Raw genomic sequence first — 24,833 nt, 5'->3', positions numbered from 1 at the left:
TAGAAAATGTATATCCCAGACCGTATTTTATTCTTAGTCTTATTTTTATTCTTATTCATGACTTTTGTTTTTGTCTACCTAAATGTTTACTGTGAGCGATTTGTAGTGCCAAATTTCCCTTGGGATGAATAAAGAATTTATATTCTATTCTACTCTATTATCTGCACAATACAATACTGTACATAGACACAATACACAATATCGAAATATATTCCAATATAAAAGGAAATATTAGTGACCAATGAATGACCCACATGAACTGTGGCATGCTCTCCTGTGAATCGTGACCGGAGAGGAACAGCACGTTTTGGAGACTGCTGAGGAGGTTATGCCGGTTATGCCGCTACGGTGTTAATGAAGTCTCTTTGAGGATGTAGCATATGCTCTCTCGCCCGCCTCGCTAATTAGCACTGCGAATGATCAAAGCATTGTTGTCTCACGCAGGGTAAAAGTATGCCACCTGAATATTTCAATGGATTATGAGTAAGGGAGTGTTGAGAGGCCTTGAATGGGGATGGTATTATCCTCATCTATAAGCACCCATGGTGGAAGAAATACCCAAACCATTTACCTTAAGGGGCACTTACATTATGTATTTATTTTGTACATAAATTCCCACATATCTCAAAACTGTAAAGCGCTTTGAACACATTGATTTAGTTTGACAGTTATTGCGCTTGAATATGTCCTGCAGTGATGTCAGCGGAAGACACGGAATCCTTGTGTTAATTACAAATGATGTCGATGAAATTGCAGTGGGGATTGCAATAGGGATTGCTATTGCTAGATGAAGCACCTCATTGACCAGCCATGTCACTAACTCAGTCACACATTTATACAGAAACAAGCATTTCATCATAAAATATTCTGTATTTTGTTGTGACAAATAATAAACAAACTTGAAACTCATTCATTCATTCATTCATAACTTGATTCACTCATGGTTAGACACTCTGCCCCTAGTGGCAGCTCACACTCAAAGAGCCTGGAAAGCATCTACTGTATGTCACTCTTACCTGAGGTGTGGCCAGCAATAGCAACCCCCCCATCTTCATTCAACTCCAACCAACACATCAGACCAAAACAAAAAATTTAAAGAAAGTGCAGTACCAAGAGGGAATATTTTGCCTAGATGTTGCTGTTTGACGGCATTACACATTCTACATTTAAAGTACTCAAGTATCAAAAGTGAAAGGTCTTGTTCAGCTCATATTTCAATAGAAAGAAGCATTCTATCTTTACTGGATCAACCTCTATCTAGAGAGGGTTGGTAGTCCAGTCATGCTCGTCCTGATGGCTTCCGCTTTGAGTTGGTTGCCTCGAAGTTAAAAAGAACATTGTTTGTATGACATTTTTTTTCGTATGAATTAGTTGCATATATTTGTGTCTATTATACTATATACATTTATTATGAAAAGTAACTATAATTATCTCCACCAGGGCAGGCGGAACACCTGGGAAGAGATCATGTAATCGGCTGTGTGTGTGTGTTTGTCTGTCTGTCTATCCGGAGCAAATCTCACCAACGACAAGGCCGTGGTGGATGAAACTTGGCACATAGGCTGCCAGCAGGCCAGGGACGTGGAATTCTGTGATATTTATCAAATTGGTAAATGACAAGCATTTTATTTTAATTAATTTCCATCATTGTCCATTGAAATATATATTCAGGATACAAATTTCGAACACAAGATTGTTGTGAACCTATTGTCGTGCATTAAAATATTTATGAATGAATTTCCATCATTGTCCATTGAAATAAGCCCTGCCCCCTTTCATATCTCAAATAGTTTGTTGGAGAGATTGGAGGTGTCAATTAACGCTGTATAGACTACTTCTTTCATTGGTCTATTTCATTGGTCCCCATACCTAATTAAGTGTGCAATAGTGTACTATTGTGTAATAGTGTGGTAGTGTAATAGTGTGTAATATTATGATAGTGTAATAGTGTGTAATATTATGATAGTGTAATTGTGTAATAGTCTATACTAGTGTGTAATAGTGTGTAATAATGTAATAGTTTGGTAGTGTAATAGTGTGTAATATTGTTATAGTGCAATAGCGTACTAGTGTAATAGGAATTGTGTGGGGAGCTCTGCTTTCATTGGTCTATGTTTGTCACACCCCCTACACTTAATCCCTGTCTAATATGTAGGTTACTGTCTGACAGCTGTCCTTGGTAAGCTAGTGACTTGTCAACACGTATGGGATTCTTCTTTCCCGTAAACAGTGGATGATCTCTGTTGTGTGAGTGTGTTTGGATACAGATAATTATAATTAACAGTCATTGCTGGTGTTTGTTTGCTCTGTGAGAGAGACAGAAGAAATGTGTGGTGAGACAGAAAAAAGTCGCCTGGTGAAGACTTGTGCTCTACTGAGTACACCCTTCTAGTTGCAAGTGTAGAATAATAATTATTATTATTTGCTTTGAATTGTAGTGGTGTAGAAGTACAAAATCCCCCCAAATGCGAATACTCAAGTAAAGTATAGAGTATATATAGGTATAGTTTATAGTACTAGAGTAAAAGTACTGAGTTACTTTCCACCTGTGATTAGCAACAAATGTTTTATTGGTTTATTGGATTTCAGAGAAAATATTTGACAAAACAAAAAGTGCCTGTGTACACTCTCCCTTGGTGTGTACAATCTCTCTCACTACATCTGAATACAATGGCTACTGGCCATTACTTACAATTACTTCTTCAGGAGGACAACATGTATAGTGAGTTACTATGCAAGATAACGTATCACATGCTATTCTTTATCTTTATATGATAGGTGGATCATCCCATAATCCTGAAACTGTATACCGGTTCTCTGTATATTGTTTGACCATTGTGTACCAAGGGTGTCTTGGTTAAATCCTTGTAAGGTTTGTTTTCAAGAGAAAACCTTGTGACCGGAGGCTCTCTCTCCCCTTCTCTCACCCCCTGGCCTTTACACATAGGCCCAACTCCAGCAAACATTACGCAAAGCATTCACTGCCTGCCAGAAGTGGTGATGGTGCAATCGCAGGTTTAGTAGGAAAACATGCCCCTACATTACACTGATGAGAGGAGTGGAGTAGCGTTACTACCGCAGGAGTTTACTATAGGGCAAATGGAATAGGGTCAGGCATTGTAAATCGGCATCAAGTAGTGAGATTCCTCAGAGGAGGTGACTGTACCTCAATCAATAGCTCCTCAACACCACAGGGGGTTCTCCTTTCAAGAAAACACGACTCCTCCTATCCACGGTTGGATTGGCCCTGCAGGAGGTGTGCCTGGGAGTTGTTGCTGGCGAAGATAAGAAGGATTACCATTCATCCCGTGCCATTCATTCAACACGGTCTATACAAAAGGCCTGTCGGGCCACCTGGTGGAATGGAAATGTGCTAGGTTGGCATTTTCATGCATAAAATAATACCACACATTGGCTATGACCGCTCATCGTTAAGGGTTTTTAATGCATTCTGGAAAAGTTCATTCTAACTTCATAAAACCTCTACTGTGACCACTGTGCGTCCGGGGCACCGAGAGTTCTCAGTTTAATCTGTCAAAATGCATTTCACAAGGATTCTCACAATACAATTCACAACAAACATAACAATAACAACAACAACAAACATAAAAAGCGAAGATTCAAATTATATTTTAATAAAAAAAAAAAATGGCATCAATGAAAAGGCATTACATGTGATGTTGGTGGTGATGTTTACAGGAGTGCTGTTTACAGGAGTGTTGGCAGAAACGGCACATGGCTGTAGCCTATATACAGGACCATAACATTTGAATATACACATGTCTGCCACTGTGTGTGAGCAAAGCTCACATGCTTATCTCTACACCATGTGTGATGTGTGTGTATGTAGATGCCTGGTGGTGTGTGTGTGCACGTGTGTCTGTGCGTGTGTGTGTGTATATCTGTCAATGGTGTGTGTATGCAGATGCATGGTGGTGTGTGCGTGTGTGTGTGCATGTGTGTGTGTATCTGTCAATGGTGTGTGTATGCAGATGCCTGGCGGTGTGCATATTGGTGTTAACTACTACAGAGACTACAGTCAGAACCATATACTGTTACCATCGGGCAGCCTATTTATTTCCACGGAGTCAGCTAACAGTGTGACATAGTGGAGATTTACACACCCTTGTTCATTCCCGCAGAGCTACTTCCTAGAACAAACTTCCCAGAAGAAACACAGGGAGGCACCTGCTATTTTAAGAAAAACTATCACTGCCATGCTAAATAATGAGTAATGTATCTATTTATCATATCTAATATGATGAATACAATTCAATCAAATACATGTTTATGTGTCAGTGAAGGGGAATGCAGTAATTCACAGCTGGAGCTAAATACATATATATATTTTTATTGTATTGCTGTAACTACTGTGGCTATTGCAACAGTCTTTGCTTTTGTCCTGTTAGAGTGTGCATGTGCTGGAAACATTTATTTTCTTATTCAGGTTACACTCTGGCCTTACAAAGTTACATAACTTTTGTTCTTTTTTTCTTAATGACGGCTTCAGTATCTAGGGATATCTTTTGAGGTTGCGTAACGAAGCAACAAAAGGGATTTATTGACAGTCATTCCAGGGCACATTCCAGGCCTTTGGTGTTTTCGGAGAACATCAGAGGTCTATTGAATTCCTGTAAAGGTTGCCACTGACCCAGTAGCGCAGCGTTTAATCCAAATGACATGTCATATACCGCACTAATATGTATATTTTAGAAGACAATACGGAAATCATTAGGCTTCCGAATGTGATCCTTGCAAAGTGTTCCATGTTTGAACAGGAATTACCATGTAGTAGTGAGTACAGTCCATGGCGTTGTTAACCCTTTCACTACCACACTACAAAGGGTTAACCCTTTCACTACCACACTACAGATGGTTAACCCTTTCACTGCCACACTACATACGGTTAACCCTTTCACTACCACACTACAGCCAGTTAACCCTTTCACTACCACACTACATAAGGTTAACCGTTCACTACCACACTACAGAAGGTTAACCCTTTCACTACCACACTACAAAGGGTTAACCCTTTCACTACAGAAGGCTAATCCTTTCACTACCACACTACAAAGGGTTAACCCTTTCACTACCACACTACAGATGGTTAACCCTTTCACTACCACACTACAAATGGTTAACCCTTTCACTACAAAAGGCTAATCCTTTCACTACCACACTACAAAGGGTTAACCCTTTCACTACCACACTACAGATGGTTAACCCTTTCACTACCATACAAGACTGTTCTATTTCATTCTGGCCTCCGCTCAGCGTCAGTCTGCACACAACTCACTCCAGTGACGTGCACTGAATAAAAACTTCACAATGTACCTTTACATACCAACATCCGTCTGACTACACCCCCATCCGCTACCTACATAAGCAGGGGTGGGGCCACACACTCATCTCCTTCTCAAATTTCATCCACAAGATAGTGCCTGTTATATACCCCACTTGACGTGGAGAAAATATTTAGTCTGAGGAAAGGAAAACAGAAGAACAAGGAGATACGTTGACATTATATCTTTATTTTCTCTCTCACTATTTTCGGCGATAGTGTCTTCGTCACTGGAGTGTCTGGAAGATGATGATCATTCTGACCTCCACCGGCTTTTTCGTATTAGGGGCTCGCGCCGCTGATATACTCCCCGACTGCAGTCCTCCTTGCTGCGGCTGTTGTGAGAAATCGGTTGCTTCCGGGTGGGGTGAGTACTGTTTTGCTTGCGAGCACTGGTTGTCTGTTTATGCTATGGGGGTTAGCTGACAATTTTATGAACGCCGACCCCGGACTGGGGTCCTCTGCTCGGCTTCTTAAGCGGCGGACGGAGGATCTTGGTCTGACGCCCATGATGGTCAACCTAGTGGGCCGCGAACGAGACCTGGTTAAAACCCGGGATTCTCTGGACGAGCGGATGCTTCTCTGTCCCGTGCAGGCCCCATCTTTCACATAAATGTGGAAGTACACCCTAACGAGGAAATGTGGGCATAGGATCTTCATTATCGGGAGTTCCATGCTCAAGTCGGCTGCAGCCCGGATGGGAATTTGTGCCGGCTCCGCTGTATGTCTGGTAAATCACTGTTGAAAACTGTGTTTGACATTTCTTTTTCTCTTCCCTCTTAGGATGGGGAGGGACTTGGACAGCGGCCTGTCTGAAGTGTGGCTTGTTATGTCGTTGTGTACAGTTCAGGTGATAGCTGCTTAGCTGGCATGCTAGTTTGTGGCCTACTGTTGTTAGCCAGTCAGCTGTTAGCTGCGGCGCTAGCTCGTTGTGTTCACTAGGCTAGTAAACGTTAGCTTGTTACTATCAGTCGGACGGCTGTTAGCTTAATGCTACACTGTTGAAACGTTACTGTGACTATAACATGCCTTAAACACTCTGACTACGACGTCATCTTTGACAGAGGATGTTAGTCGACCCTACACCCGGGTGCCAGTGCCAGCGAGGACTTCGTCAACATGGAGAACGGCGGCTGGGTGGCGTAGCCGTAGCGGACATACCCTCGTCACCAACGCAGGAGATGCTGGGTTCAACTCGGTGTCCCGTTAACCAGTGTTGCTGTTCTCTCGGCCTGCGCTCAGGGTGAAGGTAGGAGTCCTGACCGGACTTTAAACACTTCTTCTTTTCTTCCCTTCTAAATGTTTTGTAATAACGATGTTTCCAAAACATGTGTTGCTGCAATACATTGAGGATACGACGCGTGTTGTGTGTGAATTGTCTTGTCACGGGTATAGCTTTTCTCTCTGTAGTAAATCTGCGTTGTTTTTTACGTGTGTAAAAATGAGCTGGTTTGGTTGTGATGAGAACATGTGTGTTCATGTAACGTTGTACCGTGGGTGAACTCACAACTAAGAGGGTTAATTAAACCTGTAAAGCTATGCTTAGTGACATGTGATTGAGGAATGAATCTTTTTTCTCAGCCTGTGATGACAATGAACAGCATGTTCACACATTAACAGAGGTGCCTGTTCGCCTTGGTCGTATCAAGGGTAAGATAGGAGGGGTGACCCCCCGGTTTTCCCTGGGGCTTCCCCCCCTCCTCTCAGACATGTTTGGTTACAATATATTGTGTCACTGTGTTTGTGGGGATACGATGTAACCCTCAGCTTAAGTTGCTGGGGTTGTGCTTTCCGCTTGAGAAACTATTTCGAGGACTTCTGTCTTCTCTCGTTATGAAAAACGGCGTTCCTCTGTAGTAAGAGTGTACTTTTGCCATTTTTTGTTGTGATGAAGGGTTGTGTGTGTCGTTGTGATCTACAACTGGGTTAGGTTTGGCCCACAGAAGCACATGTGTAAGTCTGGACCGGGGCTCTTAAAGGGGCCCTCTCTGTTCTGTGTTTTTCCTTAGTAAAACTCAGGTAGTAGGTTAGCACATGAGCTATGTGAGGCTGTTAGATGCTTCATGTAGCATGCTATGACTGTCTCATGCTCTACTTGTCATTACATCGTATCATGGGTGAGGGGTCGTAAAGGGGTGAACTGGTAATCCTTTCCTCCCCTTTTCTGATTGGTCAGGGGTTAAAACCCCCTGTCCTCCAAGGTTCCTGTCACGTTGCTGTTTGGCACGTTACAGGGTAAGGGGGGGGGGGGGGGGGGAGGGAGTTTCCTGGTCCCACGCCGTGAAAGATTGGGCGTGTGCACCGCGGAAATTCCCCGCCATAGGGTACGTCACTGAGCGCGTCTCTATTGGTAAGACTTCCGTGGGTTGTTCAGGTCCATGTTATGGATCTGTTTCAGGGAGTTGTCAGAGCTCCTCCTCACGAAGCTCCTCCTCAGGGAGAAGTGCCTTCTGTGAGTTCGGACTCTCCTTCCCAATGAGGGAGCCTCCTCAGAGTTCAGAGCGTCCTCCTCAGATTGTCAAGGTGAGTAGAACTTAAAAAAAAAGGAGTTCTGCTCTATTGTGTGTGTATTCGATTCAATTCGATTATTGAGTGTGTATTGGTTCAGTGCCTCCTCCTCGGAGAGCCCTAACCCAAGTGTTACATAGCTCAATGTTGCAATATTTCTTTTCAATCTATACAGCTCGCGTGGGAAGTCTCTCTGGGGATTCCCGTCTCCTCCCTGTGGCGAGGGTGGCGGGATGTAAAAATGTAAAAGAAATTTACCCTCAGCTGTGTCACGTGTGTTTCTTTCTTTTTTAAATAAAAAGAGGAGAGAACATGAAGCACGACGGCTCCTTGTCGTTCTCCCAGGCGACTTGGAGGAACAATGTCTGGTGTCTTGCTAGACTATCCATTGATGTGTTTGGGTCTCGACGCGTACATAGTGCTGGCTCGGGGTGTTTCTGATAAGAATCACGCAGGGGGCTAGTACGCCTTGGTTGCTCGTTATTAAAACAGCGTTTTTATAGGGCAACTGGGATGGAGTTTTGTCTCTTCCGAGCGCCAGTTTACTAGGTTGTCTCGATGAATTCTCGTTCATATCTGGGGGATGTTAACGGAATAGATCAGAACATTGGGGTGGGCCACTGAGCGTGGTACAAATGGGACCGTCTGGGTGGCGCCTTCTTTTCATGTTTTTAGATCAACACGCATACCTACTAGTGTTGTCAAAAATATCGAAGTATCGATACATATCGATACTGAATATTTAAAACGGCTTCGATACTCATTTCCCGAAATACCGATACTTTCTGCAGTATCGGTACCAGCTGGCGAGTGTTCTACAGCAAGTTGTTGACACGCTGTTCAGAGCGCGCTTGCCCCTCCGCCTGCTCCAGCCCTCCCCCTCACAGAGTCACAGAGCCGTCTTCAGTTTGTAAATAAACATTTTAGCAGTGCCAGCGCGGCTCTCCATAAAGAAATGAAAGAGGTTCGTGACAGCTGCTCTTTCAACGTCACTGTGACTGAAGCATTAAACCATTAACTCTAGTTTAATACATGATACGTTGTCTACTGATGGCGCATAATATCAACAGCTGATTCATTGTAACGTTACAGCTATCAGCTAACGTTAGCTACTGCTAGCCGTTAGCTCCGTTAGCTTAGCTGGCCACCGTTATAATTACTGCATGGAAACGGAGTAACGTTAACGTTTAAACATTATATCGAGGTCATACAATACTACAGTCGACATAAGGTTAACGTTACCCCGTTTCCATCAAGTGTTTAAATAGCAGCAATCTTGTTGAAAATGTAACGTTACTAAAATGCTCCGAGCATAGCCTCTCTCTCTCTCTCTCTCGCTCGCTCTCGTTATCTTTAAATAAAAATCGAAACTGTTACTAACTGTAATACAAACAGTTCAGTTTGTCAGGTACATGCAACACAGATTACAGTGTTTACATCTGTCTGCTTGAGAAAATACCATGTTCTGCATTTGCAATAAAAATGATTGAAGTGAGATGAACAGTTATTTTTAAATGTGTGATCTAAAGATAAACAAAGGGTTTTAAAAGTGTTATATTTATCTTCTCTTATAGTACCAGAGAGAAGCTGAGGAGAATCAACCAGCAACAAAAGCTAAATTTGTTTAAAAAAAAATATATATATTTTTTTTGGTATCGAAATGGTATCGAAGTATCGATACTTTTCAAGGTATCGTATCGAAGTCGAAATTCCAGTATCGTGACAACACTAATACCTACCCCCTCTCCTGGAGGCCTGTATCAGTTCCGCAACCGTTTCCATTTCCGGGGTAGGCCTAATTGGCCGCGACGGCCACGTGGGCAGGCGCGGCCACGCCCCGCGGCAGCCCCAGGACGCGGCAACAACGCCGCAGCAGCAAATTGTCATCACTTTCCCCACTGAGTTACCATACGCTATACAATATACTATGCAATGTACTAATATACAATACGGCTCACTTTTCCCACTTCAATGACAGAGCCGCTGTTTAATAATATTGTCGCGGCGGCGATGGAAAGCAGGATGCACGAGCGCAGGATTTCAGTGTGTATCATGCAATCATTTATCATTTAACATTTGAAAGGCATACATTGTTGTCATACAGAAGTACAGAATACTTTTATCCAAAATGCTTCTTACTATTACACTGTTAGAGACTGTGCTAGACAAATGAATGACTAATTCGGTCAGAAATAACGTTAGTAAGCACTGCTTATATGCTTATTATGTCTGCGGGGTACAGTAAACGTTTCTCCCGGTACATTCTGAAGAGCACACCGCTGTATGTTGGAGAACCAGCGGTCTTCCGCTCCTCCTCACTCGAGTGAGAGAGCAAAGCCGTGCGAGGGGCTCTCTCATTCTGAAGAGCACACCGCTGTATGTTGGAGAACCAGCGGTCTTCCGCTCCTCCTCACTCGAGTGAGAGAGCAAAGCCGTGCGAGGGGCTCTCTCACTCGAGTAAGAGGGAGCGGAAGACCGCTGGTTCTCCAACATACAGCGGTGTGCTCTTCAGAATGTACCGGGAGAAACGTTTACTGTACCCCGCAGACATAATAAGCATATAAGCAGTGCTTACTAACGTTATTTCTGACCGAATTAGTCATTCATTTGTCTAGCACAGTCTCTAACAGTGTAACAGTAAGAAGCATTTTGGATAAAAGTATTCTGTACTTCTGTATGACAACAATGTATGCCTTTCAAATGTTAAATGATAAATGATTAAATGATACACAGCGAAATCTACGCTCTCTCATAAATAATTAAATGATACACAGCGAAATCTACGCTCTCCTGCTTTTGCCAACGGCAGCGCGCTTGCCGCTGGGGCTGCCGCGGGGGCGTGCCACGGCGTATCACGTGGCCGTCGCGGCCAATCAGGCCAGCCCCGGAAATAGAAACGGTTGCGGAACTGATACAGGCCTCCTGGAGTGGGCATGTCGGCGTGGTTAGGGCACGGGACTGGTTCTGGTCGCGCTGGTCCAGGTCAGTTAACCCGTTGTCCGCCAGGGACGCAGATCTGCTGTTCTGGTACCCTGAGGGACTTGTGCTTTTTTCGGGGGGAAAAATGCCAGGTCGGCCCGGGTGTCACAGGGTTAGGCGTTATGGAGACCCTTTGTTGGGTACACGTTGTACCTGGCACTATCATAAGGGGCTGGTTCTCCTTTCTTTCGATCCTCTCTCACGCATGGCGAAGAGGGGGCTGTTGGGGTGGTCTTCTGGACCTCCTCTGGTAACCCTGTGTGCTTCCCGAGCCGCCGGGCCCGGTCCGAAGTAATGTTTCGTTGAAACCGTAGGCCTGGGATAACCCTTTTTGGAAACTGTAACACTTGTACTGCGGTATAGCTGGTGTATACCCGCAGGTGTGTTTTGGAGTTTTTCTTGGGGGGTTATAGGAACAACCACCGTCTGTGGTACCAAGAGGGTGGTTGATTCCCTGGTGTGTTGGAGCAGCGTCAACTCCCGGGTTACCCGGTTGAGTGTGCCCCTGCACGTTCATGACGTCTGCCAATCGTGTCAGCCTTCTCTGCCTCGACCCCTCTGGGTGGGTTTCTTTTGATGGAGGCTTTGTCATGGTGCGCAACAATGCCAGCATACGCCCCTTCCGCCGGGGTGCTGTTTTCAGTTGACCCCTTTGGCGCCTGTCTCGTCCGCAGTGCTCCAGGCTCGGGTCTACAGCCTGCTGCCTGGTTTTCCCCGGTGCGCTGCCCGCTTCCGTTGGTTAACCTTTTGAGTGCTTTACGGCCATGCTGACTGCCTGTGTTGCAGGGTCAGTGTGCGAGGCGGCGTACTAATGGGGGGAAAGGGCCCGCTCTTGGAGGGGCCCTGTCCGAATACGCTGGCGATGTGGGGGGCGGTGTCCGCCTGGTGGGGTCTTGATGCCTGGCGTCATTGACCTCTCCGGGCCCCCTTTTTTCAGGGGATCCAGTCCCTTCAGTGGGTCTGGGTCTTCCTTCGCGCTCCGCTGCTACGGCTTTGCCACGGGGTTGAGTTTGCTCTTGACCCCGTGATTTTTGGGGGCAGTAACGAGGGTTGTTCCTTCCGTTCGTTCCCTGGTGGCATGCGGGTTGTGCGTGTGCGTAGTTGTGGGGTCAAGCCACGGTCTGCTCACCCTGTGCGTTGAGTTGCTTGAGTTCCTCTTCGCACGGTCGGATCCGTCTCCCTCCCGTCCTCCAATAGGGAGGGTATCCCTCCATTAGGGAGGGTCGGGGGGCTCGGTCCTCCCCGGTCTGATTGTTGTGGGGGGCCTCAGCGGGGTACATTTGTCGAGCTTCTGGCTTCCGCTCAGCTCCTCTTGTGCAGACTGACGCTGAGCGGAGGCCAGAATGAAATAGAACGTAAGGTTATGTATATAACCAAGTTCTATGAATTCTGGTGACGCTCAGCGTCAGGACGCCACTGCGGCCCTTTGATCTTTCCTTGTGGTGAAATTTTTGGGAAGGAGATGAGTGTGTGGCCCCACCCCTGCTTATGTAGGTAGCGGATGGGGGTGTGGTCAGACGGATGTTGGTATGTAAAGGTACATTGTGAAGTTTTTATTCAGTGCACGTCACTGGAGTGAGTTGTGTGCAGACTGACGCTGAGCGTCACCAGAATTCATAGAACTTGGTTATATACATAACCTTACGTTAACCCTTTCACTACCACACTACAGATGGTTAACCCTTTCACTACCACACTACATATGGTTAACCTTTCACTACCACACTACAGAAGGTTAACCCTTTCACTACCACACTACAGACGGTTAACCCTTTCACTACCACACTACAGAAGGTTAACCTTTTACTACCACACAACAGACTGTTAACCCTTTCACTACCACACTACATACGGTTAACCCTTTCACTACCACACCACAGAAGGTTAACCTTTCACTACCACACTACAGACGGTTAACCCTTTCACTACCACACTACAGACGGTTAACCCTTTCACTAACTGTATCTGATCTTGTACTTTAGGCAAAATTACACAAACAGAATAGGAAGTTGCTGCTGTGGAGGTCTATGGCCTACACAAGATCAGAGAGGCAGGCAGAAGAACACCATTCTAGGATTTAGTTAAATTATATCTATTTCTATTATTATTAACTAAGGGGTTGAGATTGAAAGTTGTTCTTGTTATTTTGGTCTATTTCCCCTCTTTTGGGGTAAACAACTTGGGAGATACAGGGATTATATGGGGTTTATTCACAAACTACAACTGTGAAATCATATTTACATACATCATCATGTTTATAATCTTTGGTTTGGTACTTGTTTTCTTGTGAAACAGTACATTTCTGAAGTCTAAAGCCTTCCTCCAATCATTACTATAGTTGAATAGGGGCAAAGGGGAATAAAATAACATAATTCTGTGTCAAAGTTTACCATGCTGTCTATTCTTGGCCATGTGTTGACAGGTCTTTTTCAACATGTGTAACTGCAGTCTGTGGTAGCCAGTGTCCTCTTCTTTGCTGTGGTATACTCGGGTGGGGGGTAACATCAACACAAGAGACAAATTGAACACGCTGGTGAGGAAGGCTAGCCCCTTCCCCTTCTCTCAAGCTGGTTAAACTAGAGGTGGTGGCAGAGAGGAGGACGAGGGAAACACTGGACACCCATGGAAAACTATACACTATACACTATACTGGAAAACCCCTCCCACCCCTAGCCAAGATGAGGACCACATTTAGCTGCGGTTACACTAGGCCTGGTTTTCGTTTTCAGTTTTCAGTTTCAGTTTCGCTTTTCAGAACGCTACGTAATGGCAGGCAAGTTAGACATCATTTATGCCTCCTGAGCACAGTGATGTATATACATGTAGTACAATGCCAAAGCAGTAGGTGGCAGTAGATGGCAATGTAGTTCAAACATGAAGGCCATTTTCAACCAATCAGAAAAGTTGAATGTGCCAATACACTTCCTGCTAAAAATCAACAATCCACCATCTTTAAATGCCTCGCGTGAGCCATTTAGCCAACGTAGCATTTATTTTTCAGCAAATAAAGTGCAATAAAAGTGCAATAAACAAAACGGATACATTCACTGTGTGTTCTGCCTCTCATTTGTTGATGAAACAAAACTAACATCAACACAATTGACCACCAAGAGCGGAGTTTAGTCTCACAAAAAGATTGTCGACGATTTTGTTAGCTTACGTGCTAATGTGATTGGGATATGCCAGTATAACAGTATAGCATTGTGGCTAGCAGCGAAGTTTGTTAGCTTACGTGCTAACGTGATTGGGATATGCCATTATAACAGTATAGCATTGTGGCTAGCAGCTTGGTAACGTTAATGCTAGCAGAATGAATGGATGTAAACTTTATTTAACAGATTGCAGAATGGGTACAATACAATACGGCTCAATACAAACAATTGTTAAGGGAATGCAGACTGTTGTAGCTTGGACTGGGCTCCTTATAACAATAATTTGACAACACATGGTAGCCGCAGCTACTTGGGACAGCTCTGCTGTAAACACTGGAAATAACCGTGCAGGTCTCTACTGCGCATGGGCGTTGAGCAAGAACGGCTCCGTATCCGGCTTGCGCAGATTACATGGCGCCATTGTCTGCAAGTTTTGGCGAGTATCCAAAACAAAAACACCTTTTCAGCGTTGCCAGTAGGACACCGCGTTTTCCTGCCAAAACGGCATTTCTTTTTAACTTGGACAGCAAACGTAATCATTCAGCAACAAAAACGTTGCTGTATTCCCCAGTGTAACCATGGCCTAGCCATAGACTCATCCACCCCAAATCCACCTCCAGGTGACACAATGAATCACCTGGAGAACTTGAGAACTGTTAGGACTGTCTGACTACTCTGGCTGAAGTGTGCTGCTATGCTATGGACCATGTACTATCTATGGACCATATACTATCATCACTATTATTCCTGAATGAGTGAATCCTGCCATTCCACTACTATTATCACTATTCTATGGACCCTCCCCAGCATGTCCAAATGACTACAGACCGGTGGCACTCACCTCTGTGGTCATGAAATGTTTCGAGAGGCTGGTCAAGGACCACATTTGTGCCTCCCTCCCCAGTGATATGGACCCTATGCAATTTGCATACAGGACAAACAGGTCCACCGACGACGCGGTCTCCCAGGTACTGCACAGCACCCTCTCGCACCTTGACCGCCAGAAGGGGGGCTATGTGAGACTGTTGTTCATTGACTACAGCTCAGCGTTCAACACCATAGTCCCCACCAGACTGGTGGACAAGCTGATCGAGCTAGGTCTGAGCTCCGCCCTGAGCGCCTGGGTACTGGACTTTCTGAGCGAAAGACCCCAGGCGGTCAGGGTGGGGGGTCAGACCTCCAACACCATCACCCTGAGCATCGGGTCCCCCCAGGGCTGTGTTCTGAGCCCCCTGCTGTACTCACTCTACACACACGACTGTGTGGCCAAGTTCAGCTCCAACTCCATAGTGAAGTTCGCAGATGACACGGTGGTGGTGGGGCTGATCTCGGACAACGACGAGAAGGCCTACCGGGAGGAGGTGGAGGTACTGGAACGCTGGTGCCAGGACAACAGCCTGCTCCTGAACATTGGCAAAACCAAGGAACTGATCGTGGATTATAGGAGAGGACAGCAGGAGACACACACACCACTGATGATAAACGGGGCTACCGTGGACAGGGTGAGCAGCTTCAAGTACCTGGGGGTCCACATCTCAGAGGACCTGACATGGTCAACACACATAGGCACAGTAGTAAAGAAGGCGAAACAGCGTCTCTACCACCTGAGACAGTTAAGGAAGTTCAGAGTATCGGGGAAGATACTCCAGTCCTTCTACTCAGGAGCTGTAGAGAGCATCCTGACCGGAAACATCACTGCCTGGTATGGAAACAGCACGGCACAGGACAAGAAGGCCCTACAGAAAGTGGTGCGCTCAGCCGAGCGTACCACGGGTATTGCACTACCCCCCCTGCAGGTTCTATACAACAAGAGGTGCAAATCCAGAGCCTGCAGGATAATGAAAGACCCTCACCACCCCAATAACAGCCTGTTTCAGCTGCTGAGGTCAGGCAGACGCCTGCAAATCTCAGCTACTAGGACAGAGCGGTTTAGGCTCAGCTTCTTCCCCCAGGCCATCAGAGCCATGAACAATGTACATTGAGTGCTCAGAACATTGAACTGTCCACACACAAGCACACATGAACACACACACGACACGCACACTGTGCACGCTCACACACGAGCAGCCACTTAACACTTTAACATGAGCGGGCACACACTCATGTCGCACACACGCACACTTATGGCCAAAGGAAAGGTCACTTTAAATTAGAATAACAGGAACAGTGTATTGCACTACCAAAGCTAACTAGCATGTCACACATGCGCTGTAAATAACTATGTACAGATACCGAGATGTCACTCCATGTTACCTGCTATCTGTTACTGCACAATGTTGTTTCTTCTTTTGATTCTATTATATGTACCACTGTATTGCACATCGTTGCGGGCAAGACCACCCGCATTTCATTGTATACCTGTATGCCGTGACAATTAAAACTCTTGACTTGACTTGATGTATACTATCATCATCATCACTATTATTCCTGAATGAGTGAATCCTGCCATTCCACTACTATTATCACTACTCTATGGACCATGTGTACTATCATCACTATTATTACTGACTGAGTGAATCCTGCCATTCCACTACTATTATCACTATTAGCAGCACGGGCATACTTCACTCCCCCTCCTTTTCCCTTCACGTTCTCCACACGCTCCTCTTCATCCCCCTCTCCACCCACTACACACTCCTCCTCATCCTCTCCTTCTCCATCCACCCCTCCCTTTACCCTCATATGCCCAGCTGCACTCCATCCCCCTAATTCACACGCGGTCAGGCACCTCACTCTTCACAGCTGCACTCAATCCTCCCCTGATGGAATGCCTACTTCTACTCCTCGACGCTGACCAGAAGCTGTCGTGGTATTAATTACCACTACCCAGGTACGACGTCTCTGCCTAAAGCTCTGCTGGATTCCATCCTTGTATTGCCTACTCTAACCTGTTCTCTCCTGTGCCCCAAAGGACCGCCGTCCCTGCCTGGACGTCTCCTGTCCCCGAAGAGGAACACTTGCTCACCCGCTGCAGCCCAGCAGTTCCCAAGACAAGCACAAGGACCACTTGCTCGCTCGCTGCCGCCACGGCAGCCACAAGACAGAACATAACCCCGTTCTATTCCCCCCAATTCCTGTGTTGCTCATTTCATTAAACACCCTTGAAACCGCTCCTATCTCCTCTCCTGTGTATTCAGCAATTGGGCTGTGCTCCAGACCACAGTCTCACAGAATACCACGACCACGATGACAGCACCAGCTGTACACGAGACCGAGGAATGGAAGAAGTTTCAGAAGCAGTCTGTGAGTATCATCAACGGCCAGACCGCCCGGGTCGACCAACTCGCTCACTCCCTAGACGCCGTCACGGCGCAGCTGGCCGCTCTCGCCCTCGACTCCGTTGAGCGAGAAACACAATATCTCTGTATCGAGGCACACTTGGCACAGCAGGGCCTACCAGCCGCTTCCCCCGCTGCACCAAGTCCCCCGCATAGAGAACCCCCTGTCCCCGCACCAGAGCGTTATGACGGAAGCGTCTCCAAATGCTGTGCGTTTTTATTTCAGTGCTCATTGGTGTTCGAACAGCAACCTTACACGTTTCACAGCGATAGGTCTAAGGTAGCTTACCTGTCGGCTCTGCTCACAGGCGCGGCGTTGAAATGGGCCACCGCTCTCCACTTTAATAATTCCTTCCTCTGCAATTCGTACTCCGAGTACGTCGACGACATGCGTAAAGTGTTTGACCACCCTCCAGATGGCTCAGAGGGGGCCTCCGGCTTGTTTTCGATCCGCCAGGGAAGTTGCAGTGTAAGCGAATACGCTATCGAGTTCCACATCCTCGCCGCCGGCTCCGACTGGGGGGACACACTGTTGCGAGGCGCATTCCGCCAAGGCTTGAGCGACGCTATAAAAGACGAGCTTGCGTCCAAAGAAAGACCCACCTCCCTGAGCGAGCTAATCCATTTGGCCAGGGAACTGGACATGCGTCTTCGGGAACGTCGTCGAGAGAAAGCTAGCACCGCTCGTTCGCCTATACCCGGTCCGCCTCGTCGCGCCGCCCGCGCTGAAGAAAATAGTTCCTCCGAGCCCATGGATCTCGACCGCTCACGTCTCCCCCCAGCGAACGCAGACACAGGCTCGCCACAGGAGCATGCCTGTACTGCGGCCAAACAGGTCACTCCGTTGCCTCATGCTCGCTTCGCCCAAACGACGGGGCTCGACAGTAGCGCTGGGCGTCTGTTCGAGTCTTGATATCGCTCCCAGCTCCGGCCCAAACATGCTATTCCGCGCCACGCTGTGTCTGAATAACCAATCACTCCCGTTATCCGCCCTGGTTGACTCAGGGGCCGACGAGAACCTCATCGACGCCGGAGTAGTCTCCCGTTACAACATCGCTACTGACGCCTTGCCGATACCCCGTGACGCCCGGGGGTTAAACGGGAAACTTCTCACACGGATTACTCGCCACACCGTAACCCTCCGCCTTCTGCTATCCGGGAATCACAGCGAGAATATTCGGTTTCACGTTACCAACTCTCCCCACAATCCCATTGTCCTGGGCATGCCTTGGCTCAAGTTACACAATCCCGTTATCAATTGGCCTACCGGCCTGGTGACCAGCTGGAGCGCCCACTGTCACGTCACTTGTCTGCAATCGGCTCGGCCGCCACTAGAGGGCGCCGGTTCGCACCCCCCCAATGAGAACATTGATCTGTCTGCAATTCCGCCTGCCTACCATGATTTAAAAGCGTTTTTTAGCAAACAACAGGCTCTCTCCCTGCCTCCTCATCGCCAATATGACTGTGCCATTGATTTACTCCCCGGAGCGCCACTCCCCACTAGTCGCCTGTTCAACCTCTCACGCCCAGAGAGAGAATCAATGGAGAAGTACGTCCACGATTCCTTGGCCTCGGGCATAATCACCCCCTCCTCCTCTCCTGTCGGCGAAGGATTCTTCTTCGTTTCCAAGAAGAATCGTTCCCTTCGCCCCTGTATCGACTACCGGGGCCTCAACAACATCACGGTAAAAAACAAGTACCCCCTGCCTTTAATCGACTCTGCTTTTGAGCCCCTGCAAGGTGCCACCATCTTCACAAAACTGGACATCAGGAACGCCTATCACCGTGTCCGCATGCGGGAGGGAGACGTGTGGAAGACGGCCTTCAAGACACCACTCGGCCACTTCGAGTACAAGGTAATGCCCTTTGGACTGACCAACGCCCCTGCTGTCTTCCAGGCTCTTGTCAATGACGTTCTCCGTGACGTACTCCACCGCTCCGTTTTCTTCTACTTAGACGACATTCTGATCTTCTCCCGCTCCATGGAGGAGCATGTCCAGCACGTCCGCCGGGTCCTCAAGCGTCTTCTGGAGAACAAGCTGTTCGTCAAGGCGGAGAAGTGTGAGTTCCACGTCTCCTCCATCGGCTTCCTCGGCTACATCATTGAGGGCGGCAAGATCCGGGCGGACCCCGAGAAGATCAGAGCGGTGTCCGACTGGCCCCGTCCGACCAACGTCAAACAGCTCCAACGCTTCCTGGGGTTTGCCAACTTTTATCGGCGCTTCATCAGGGACTACAACCTGGTCGCGGCGCCCCTCACCCAACTCACCTCGCCTTCCGTGCCCTTTGTCTGGTCCGACGCAGTGGACTCCGCCTTCGCCGAGCTGCGCCGGCGCTTCACAACCGCTCCCATCCTCGTCCAGCCGGACACGTCCCGCCAGTTCGTGGTGGAGGTGGACGCCTCCTGCACCGCAGTGGGGGCGGTTCTTTCCCAACACTCCGCCACCGACCAGAAGCTGCACCCCTGCGCCTTCTTCTCACGCCGCCTAACCCCAGCCGAGGTCAACTACGACATCAGGAACCTGGAGCTCCTGGCAGTCAAGCTAGCCCTGGAGGAATGGAGGCACTGGCTGGAGGGATCGGAGGTCCCCTTCCTGGTTTGGACGGACCACAAGAACCTCGCCTACGTCTCAACGGCCAAGCGCCTGAATTCTCGCCAGGCTCGCTGGGCGCTGTTCTTCGCCAGGTTTAATTTTACCCTGCCCTACCGGCCTGGTTCCAAGAACACCAAGCCAGACGCCCTCTCCCGGCAGTTCGTCCCCGAGGAGGGTCCCACACACCCCGACACCATCCTCTCCACATCCTGTCTGGTGGCCACCGCCACCTGGGAGATCCAGTCCATTGTCAGGGAGGCACAGCGTGTAACGGTCCACCTAACCGGCTTTTTGTCCCTGACCTTGTCCGCTCCCAGGTGCTCGAGTGGGTTCACGCTTCCCGGTTTGCGTGCCACCCTGGGACACTATCGGACACTATCACTGCTGAAGAGGCACTTCTGGTGGGTCACCATGAGAGAGGACACCCGCGCTTTCGTCCTGGCGTGCACCGTCTGTGCTCGTGCGAAGGCCTCCCATCGACCGCCCGCCGGGCTCCTTCGTCCGCTCCCTGTCCCCGGTCGGCCCTGGTCGCATGTCGCCCTGGACTTCATCACTGGCCTTCCCCTCTCACACGGTAACACAGCCATCCTCACCATTGTTGACCGTTTCTCAAAGGCTGTGCACTTCGTTGCTCTTCCCAAACTCCCCTCTGCTGCAGAGACCGCTGACCTGATGGTACTCCACGTCTTCCGACTCCATGGGATCCCGGCAGACATCATCTCCGACAGGGGCCCTCAATTCATATCCCAGGTCTGGAGGGCCTTCTGTCGGGCTCTGGGGGCCACGGTCAGCCTCTCCTCCGGGTTCCACCCACAGACCAACGGCCAGTCGGAGCGGGCCAACCAGGACCTGGGATCCGCACTCCGCTGCGTGACAGCCCGGGACCCCTCCGGCTGGAGCACCTTCCTGCCGTGGGTCGAATACGCCCACAATTCCCTGTCTTCGGCGGCCACAGGTCAGTCGCCCTTCGAGTCATCTTTGGGCTACCAACCCCCGCTGTTCCCTGCCCAGGAAGAGGAGATCGCCGTGCCGTTGGTGCAAGACCATCTCCGCCGCTGCAGGACGATCTGGGAGGAGATGAGGGCTGCGCTGCTCCGCACTACGGACCAGAACCGGCGCTTCGCCGACCGCCACCGGACCCCGGCTCCCGCCTATGTACCAGGTCAGATGGTATGGCTCTCATCTCGGGACCTGCCACTCAAATCCGTCTCACGGAAACTAACCCCCCGTTTCGTGGGGCCCTACAAGATCCTGTCCCTCATAAATCCCTCTGTTGTCAAGCTCCAGCTCTCCCCCATATGCGCATTCACCCTTCCTTCCATGTCTCCCAGCTCAAACCTGTGGTCTCCAGTCCCCTGTCTCCCCCTGCTCCAGAGCCCCCTCCTCCGCTGGTGATAGACGACCACCCGGCCTACGTGGTCCGGGAGTTGCTGGACGTGCAGCGACGCGGCCGCGGCTTCCAGTACCTGGTCGACTGGGAGGGCTACGGCCCGGAGGAGCGGAGCTGGATCTCCCGGCCGATGATCCTGGACCCGGGTCTCATCCGGGACTTTCATCGGGCTCACCCTGACAAGCCTGGGCCGCCGGGAGGCGCCCGTAGAGGGGGGGGTCCTGTCATAATCACAGCACGGGCATACTTCACTCCCCCTCCTTTTCCCCTCACGTTCTCCACACGCTCCTCTTCATCCCCCTCTCCACCCACTACACACTCCTCCTCATCCTCTCCTTCTTCATCCACCCCTCCCTTTACCCTCATACGCCCAGCTGCACTCCATCCCCCTAATTCACACGCGGTCAGGCACCTCACTCTTCACAGCTGCACTCAATCCTCCCCTGATGGAATGCCTACTTCTACTCCTCGACGCTGACCAGAAGCTGTCGTGGTATTAATTACCACTACCCAGGTACGACATCTCTGCCTAAAGCTCTGCTGGATTCCATCCTTGTATTGCCTACTCTAACCTGTTCTCTCCTGTGCCCCAAAGGACCGCCGTCCCTGCCTGGACATCTCCTGTCTTTATTAATATATATATTTTTTTTGTAATACATTTTTTGTTAATTTTCATAACGCAATAATTTGCTGTGTAATTAATTAATCTGATTAACACGATACACTGACAGCCCTAGTCAATATCTATAAAGACAACTGTCTCCCTAACCTGGAGATCAGAGCAGCAAGACTTGAATTTGTGATGTCATCAAGTGACACGTTTTGTAATTGCTCCACTGACAATGAATTAGTGACCAATCTTTTGGGCTCATAGCATTTTTGTTTGAGATATTACATCCAAATGAGTTTCACGAGTTAAATGTAGGGCTTACAGCTCAGAATCAGAAAATGTACCCATGTCCCAGTAAAATCATCATGGGTTGGGTACTGTCAGGCACTTTCAGACTGGAGGAACGTTTTCATAGTTCTAATATTGGAGGAACTAGCTTGTTTGTTTGTGTCCACACTGCAAGAACTGAGGACGGTCATAGTTCTTATGCTGCGTTCGGTCGGTCCTCATCAACTCGTAAAGTCGGATATTTACGACCACCATATTTTACCACCAGGAAGTTGCGCTCAACAGCAGACCAAATGGTAAATACCAGTGATAAACTCAAGCAGGCTCAACGTTCTGACCTTTCACTGACACTTCACCTTTTGTGGTGTAAATATATTTTATTATGAACATGGAGTATCATGAGACATCATCAGAAATATGATGTCAACATGCTGGGATTCCTAAAAATCGCTCAAGCCAACTGCATCAGGAAGGAAAAGTTGAATAATCCTGCTGAACCTGCTGCCTTACATCTGATACCATTTGGTCACATGACCAAACATTTCCGACTTGACAAAAACCGACCGAATGCACCATTAGAATCCAGTTTTAGCTCCTGCTGCAGGGTAGGTACTCTCTCAGCCCAGGGGAACCATGAATGACATAAGTGTTCTGTGATTGGTCCAGAGGTCAAGTTCATGGTATCAGATCTAAGTGTGTTCAGCTGTGCAGGGCTGGAATACCTATGTATTAAGAAATTCAGCTTCCATGAGCTAGTGGAGGATATCTGACCTCTTCTGGGGGTGAAGCCGGAGACTCTGGGCTACTCGACCCCCATGCAGGCTAATACATGGTCCAAGGTGCCAATTGGCAGAAAAAAAGAGGAACAGCATCAGGCTCTCAAACCCATCTTGCCGACCCTCCAACTGCTTCGCCTCGGCCCCGAACGCCGGTTCTACATCCAGACGGAAGAGCCTCTTCACTGCAGCCCCAGCCACCTCAACCCTCGGCCGCTGCTTCACTCAAGCCCCGGCCCCAGCCGGGCAATGAGCTCCTGAGGGCAACAAGCTCCTGAGGGCAACAAGCTCCTGAGGGCAACAAGCTCCTGAGGGCAACAAGCTCCTGAGGGCAACAAGCTCCTGAGGGCAACAAGCTCCTGAGGGCAACAAGCCCCTGAGGGTAACAAGCTCCTGAGGGCAACAAGCTCCTGAGGGCAACGAGCTCCTGAGGGCAACAAGCCCCTGAAGGCAACGAGCCCCTGAGGGCAGCGAGTTCCTGAGGGCAACGAGCTCCTGAGGGCAACGAGCTCCTGAGGGCAACAAGCTCCTGAGGGCAACAAGCTCCTGAGGGCAACAAGCTCCTGAGGGCAACGAGCTCCTGAGGGCAACAAGCTCCTGAGGGCAACAAGCCCCTGAGGGCAGCGAGCTCCTGAGGGCAACGAGCTCCTGCGGGCAACAAGCTCCTGAGGGCAACGAGCTCCTGAGGGCAATGAGCCCCTGAGGGCAACGAGCCCCTGAGGTCAGCGAGCTCCTGAGGGCAACGAGCTCCTGAGGGCAACAAGCTCCTGAGGGCAACAAGCTCCTGAGGGCAACAAGCTCCTGAGGGCAACAAGCTCCTGAGGGCAACAAGCTCCTAAGGGCAACAAGCTCCAGAGGGCCCGCGACAGAGAGAGAATTGTTTTTAGAAATTGAGAACAATTTTAAATTTATGATTTTTGTTATTATGTTAAACTGGATGGTTAGTATTATAGAAATCAAGTCAAGATACTGGTTTATGACAATATAAATTGTCAAAGTGAGGATTTGTGGTATCCTTGACTGGTATTTCATAACAAATCCATGTATGTATAAATTAGTTTGGAACAAACAGTAGCAGGCTTCAGTGTTGTGTGACATTTTGGGGAGAGCCTTCAGGCAAAGCCCCACACAAACTGTTTACTCAACTGTATTTAGAAGACAGTTGGAGACACAGGGGCAGGTCATAAAAGCCCCCTCATGCAAAAACTGTTTACTCAACTGTATTTAGAAGACAGTTGGAGACACAGGGGCAGGTCATAAAAGCCCCCTCATGCTAAAACTGTTTGTGACACATTCAAGGAGTCTTGAAGACAGTTGGGTAACTGTGAAACAAAACCCCCCACTTGAGAACTGTTTGAATCCATACAATAATAGATTAGAGACAAAACACACGGTTCAAATAATGCCTTAAGTACAAATATGACTAAGATGAGTAGAGCTTCCCACGCTCAAGAGTGGAGATCTGTAGGAAACTAAACCATATAATTTTAAAAGGAAACTGACTTAGTAGATAAAAGGTATTTGAATAATCTAAAACCTTAGAACTATTAATTCAGTATACTTTATATAGGGAATCTGGTATTAAAATATAGACAACGCCACATTGGTTTAATGCTGAATATATATGTAACTTCTTACATTAACCATACAAATATAGAAAAGGTTTTAGGGTTAAGACTCTGTGCTCATCAAGAAACCACAGCCCACACGACGAGGAGATTGGAGGGGGGGCCAGACAGATATTCCCACCCCAGGGGGATTTCTGGTTTCCACCAGCTCCACAGACCGTACTCTTGCCACGACGTAAGTAAACTGTATGGAATAATCACTGTTTGTGGTGATATAGAGTAAGATGCCTATCTTAGACCAGGTTTAACTAGGTGGTGGCAAAAGGAGAAGTCTATTCCATTGATAAAC

Source organism: Notolepis coatsorum (assembly GCF_963971535.1).
Source record: "Notolepis coatsorum genome assembly, chromosome: 3".
NCBI classification, from domain to species: domain Eukaryota; kingdom Metazoa; phylum Chordata; class Actinopteri; order Aulopiformes; family Paralepididae; genus Notolepis; species Notolepis coatsorum.
The sequence above is the reverse complement of the archived record's forward strand: the minus strand, read 5'-3'. Positions refer to the sequence as shown.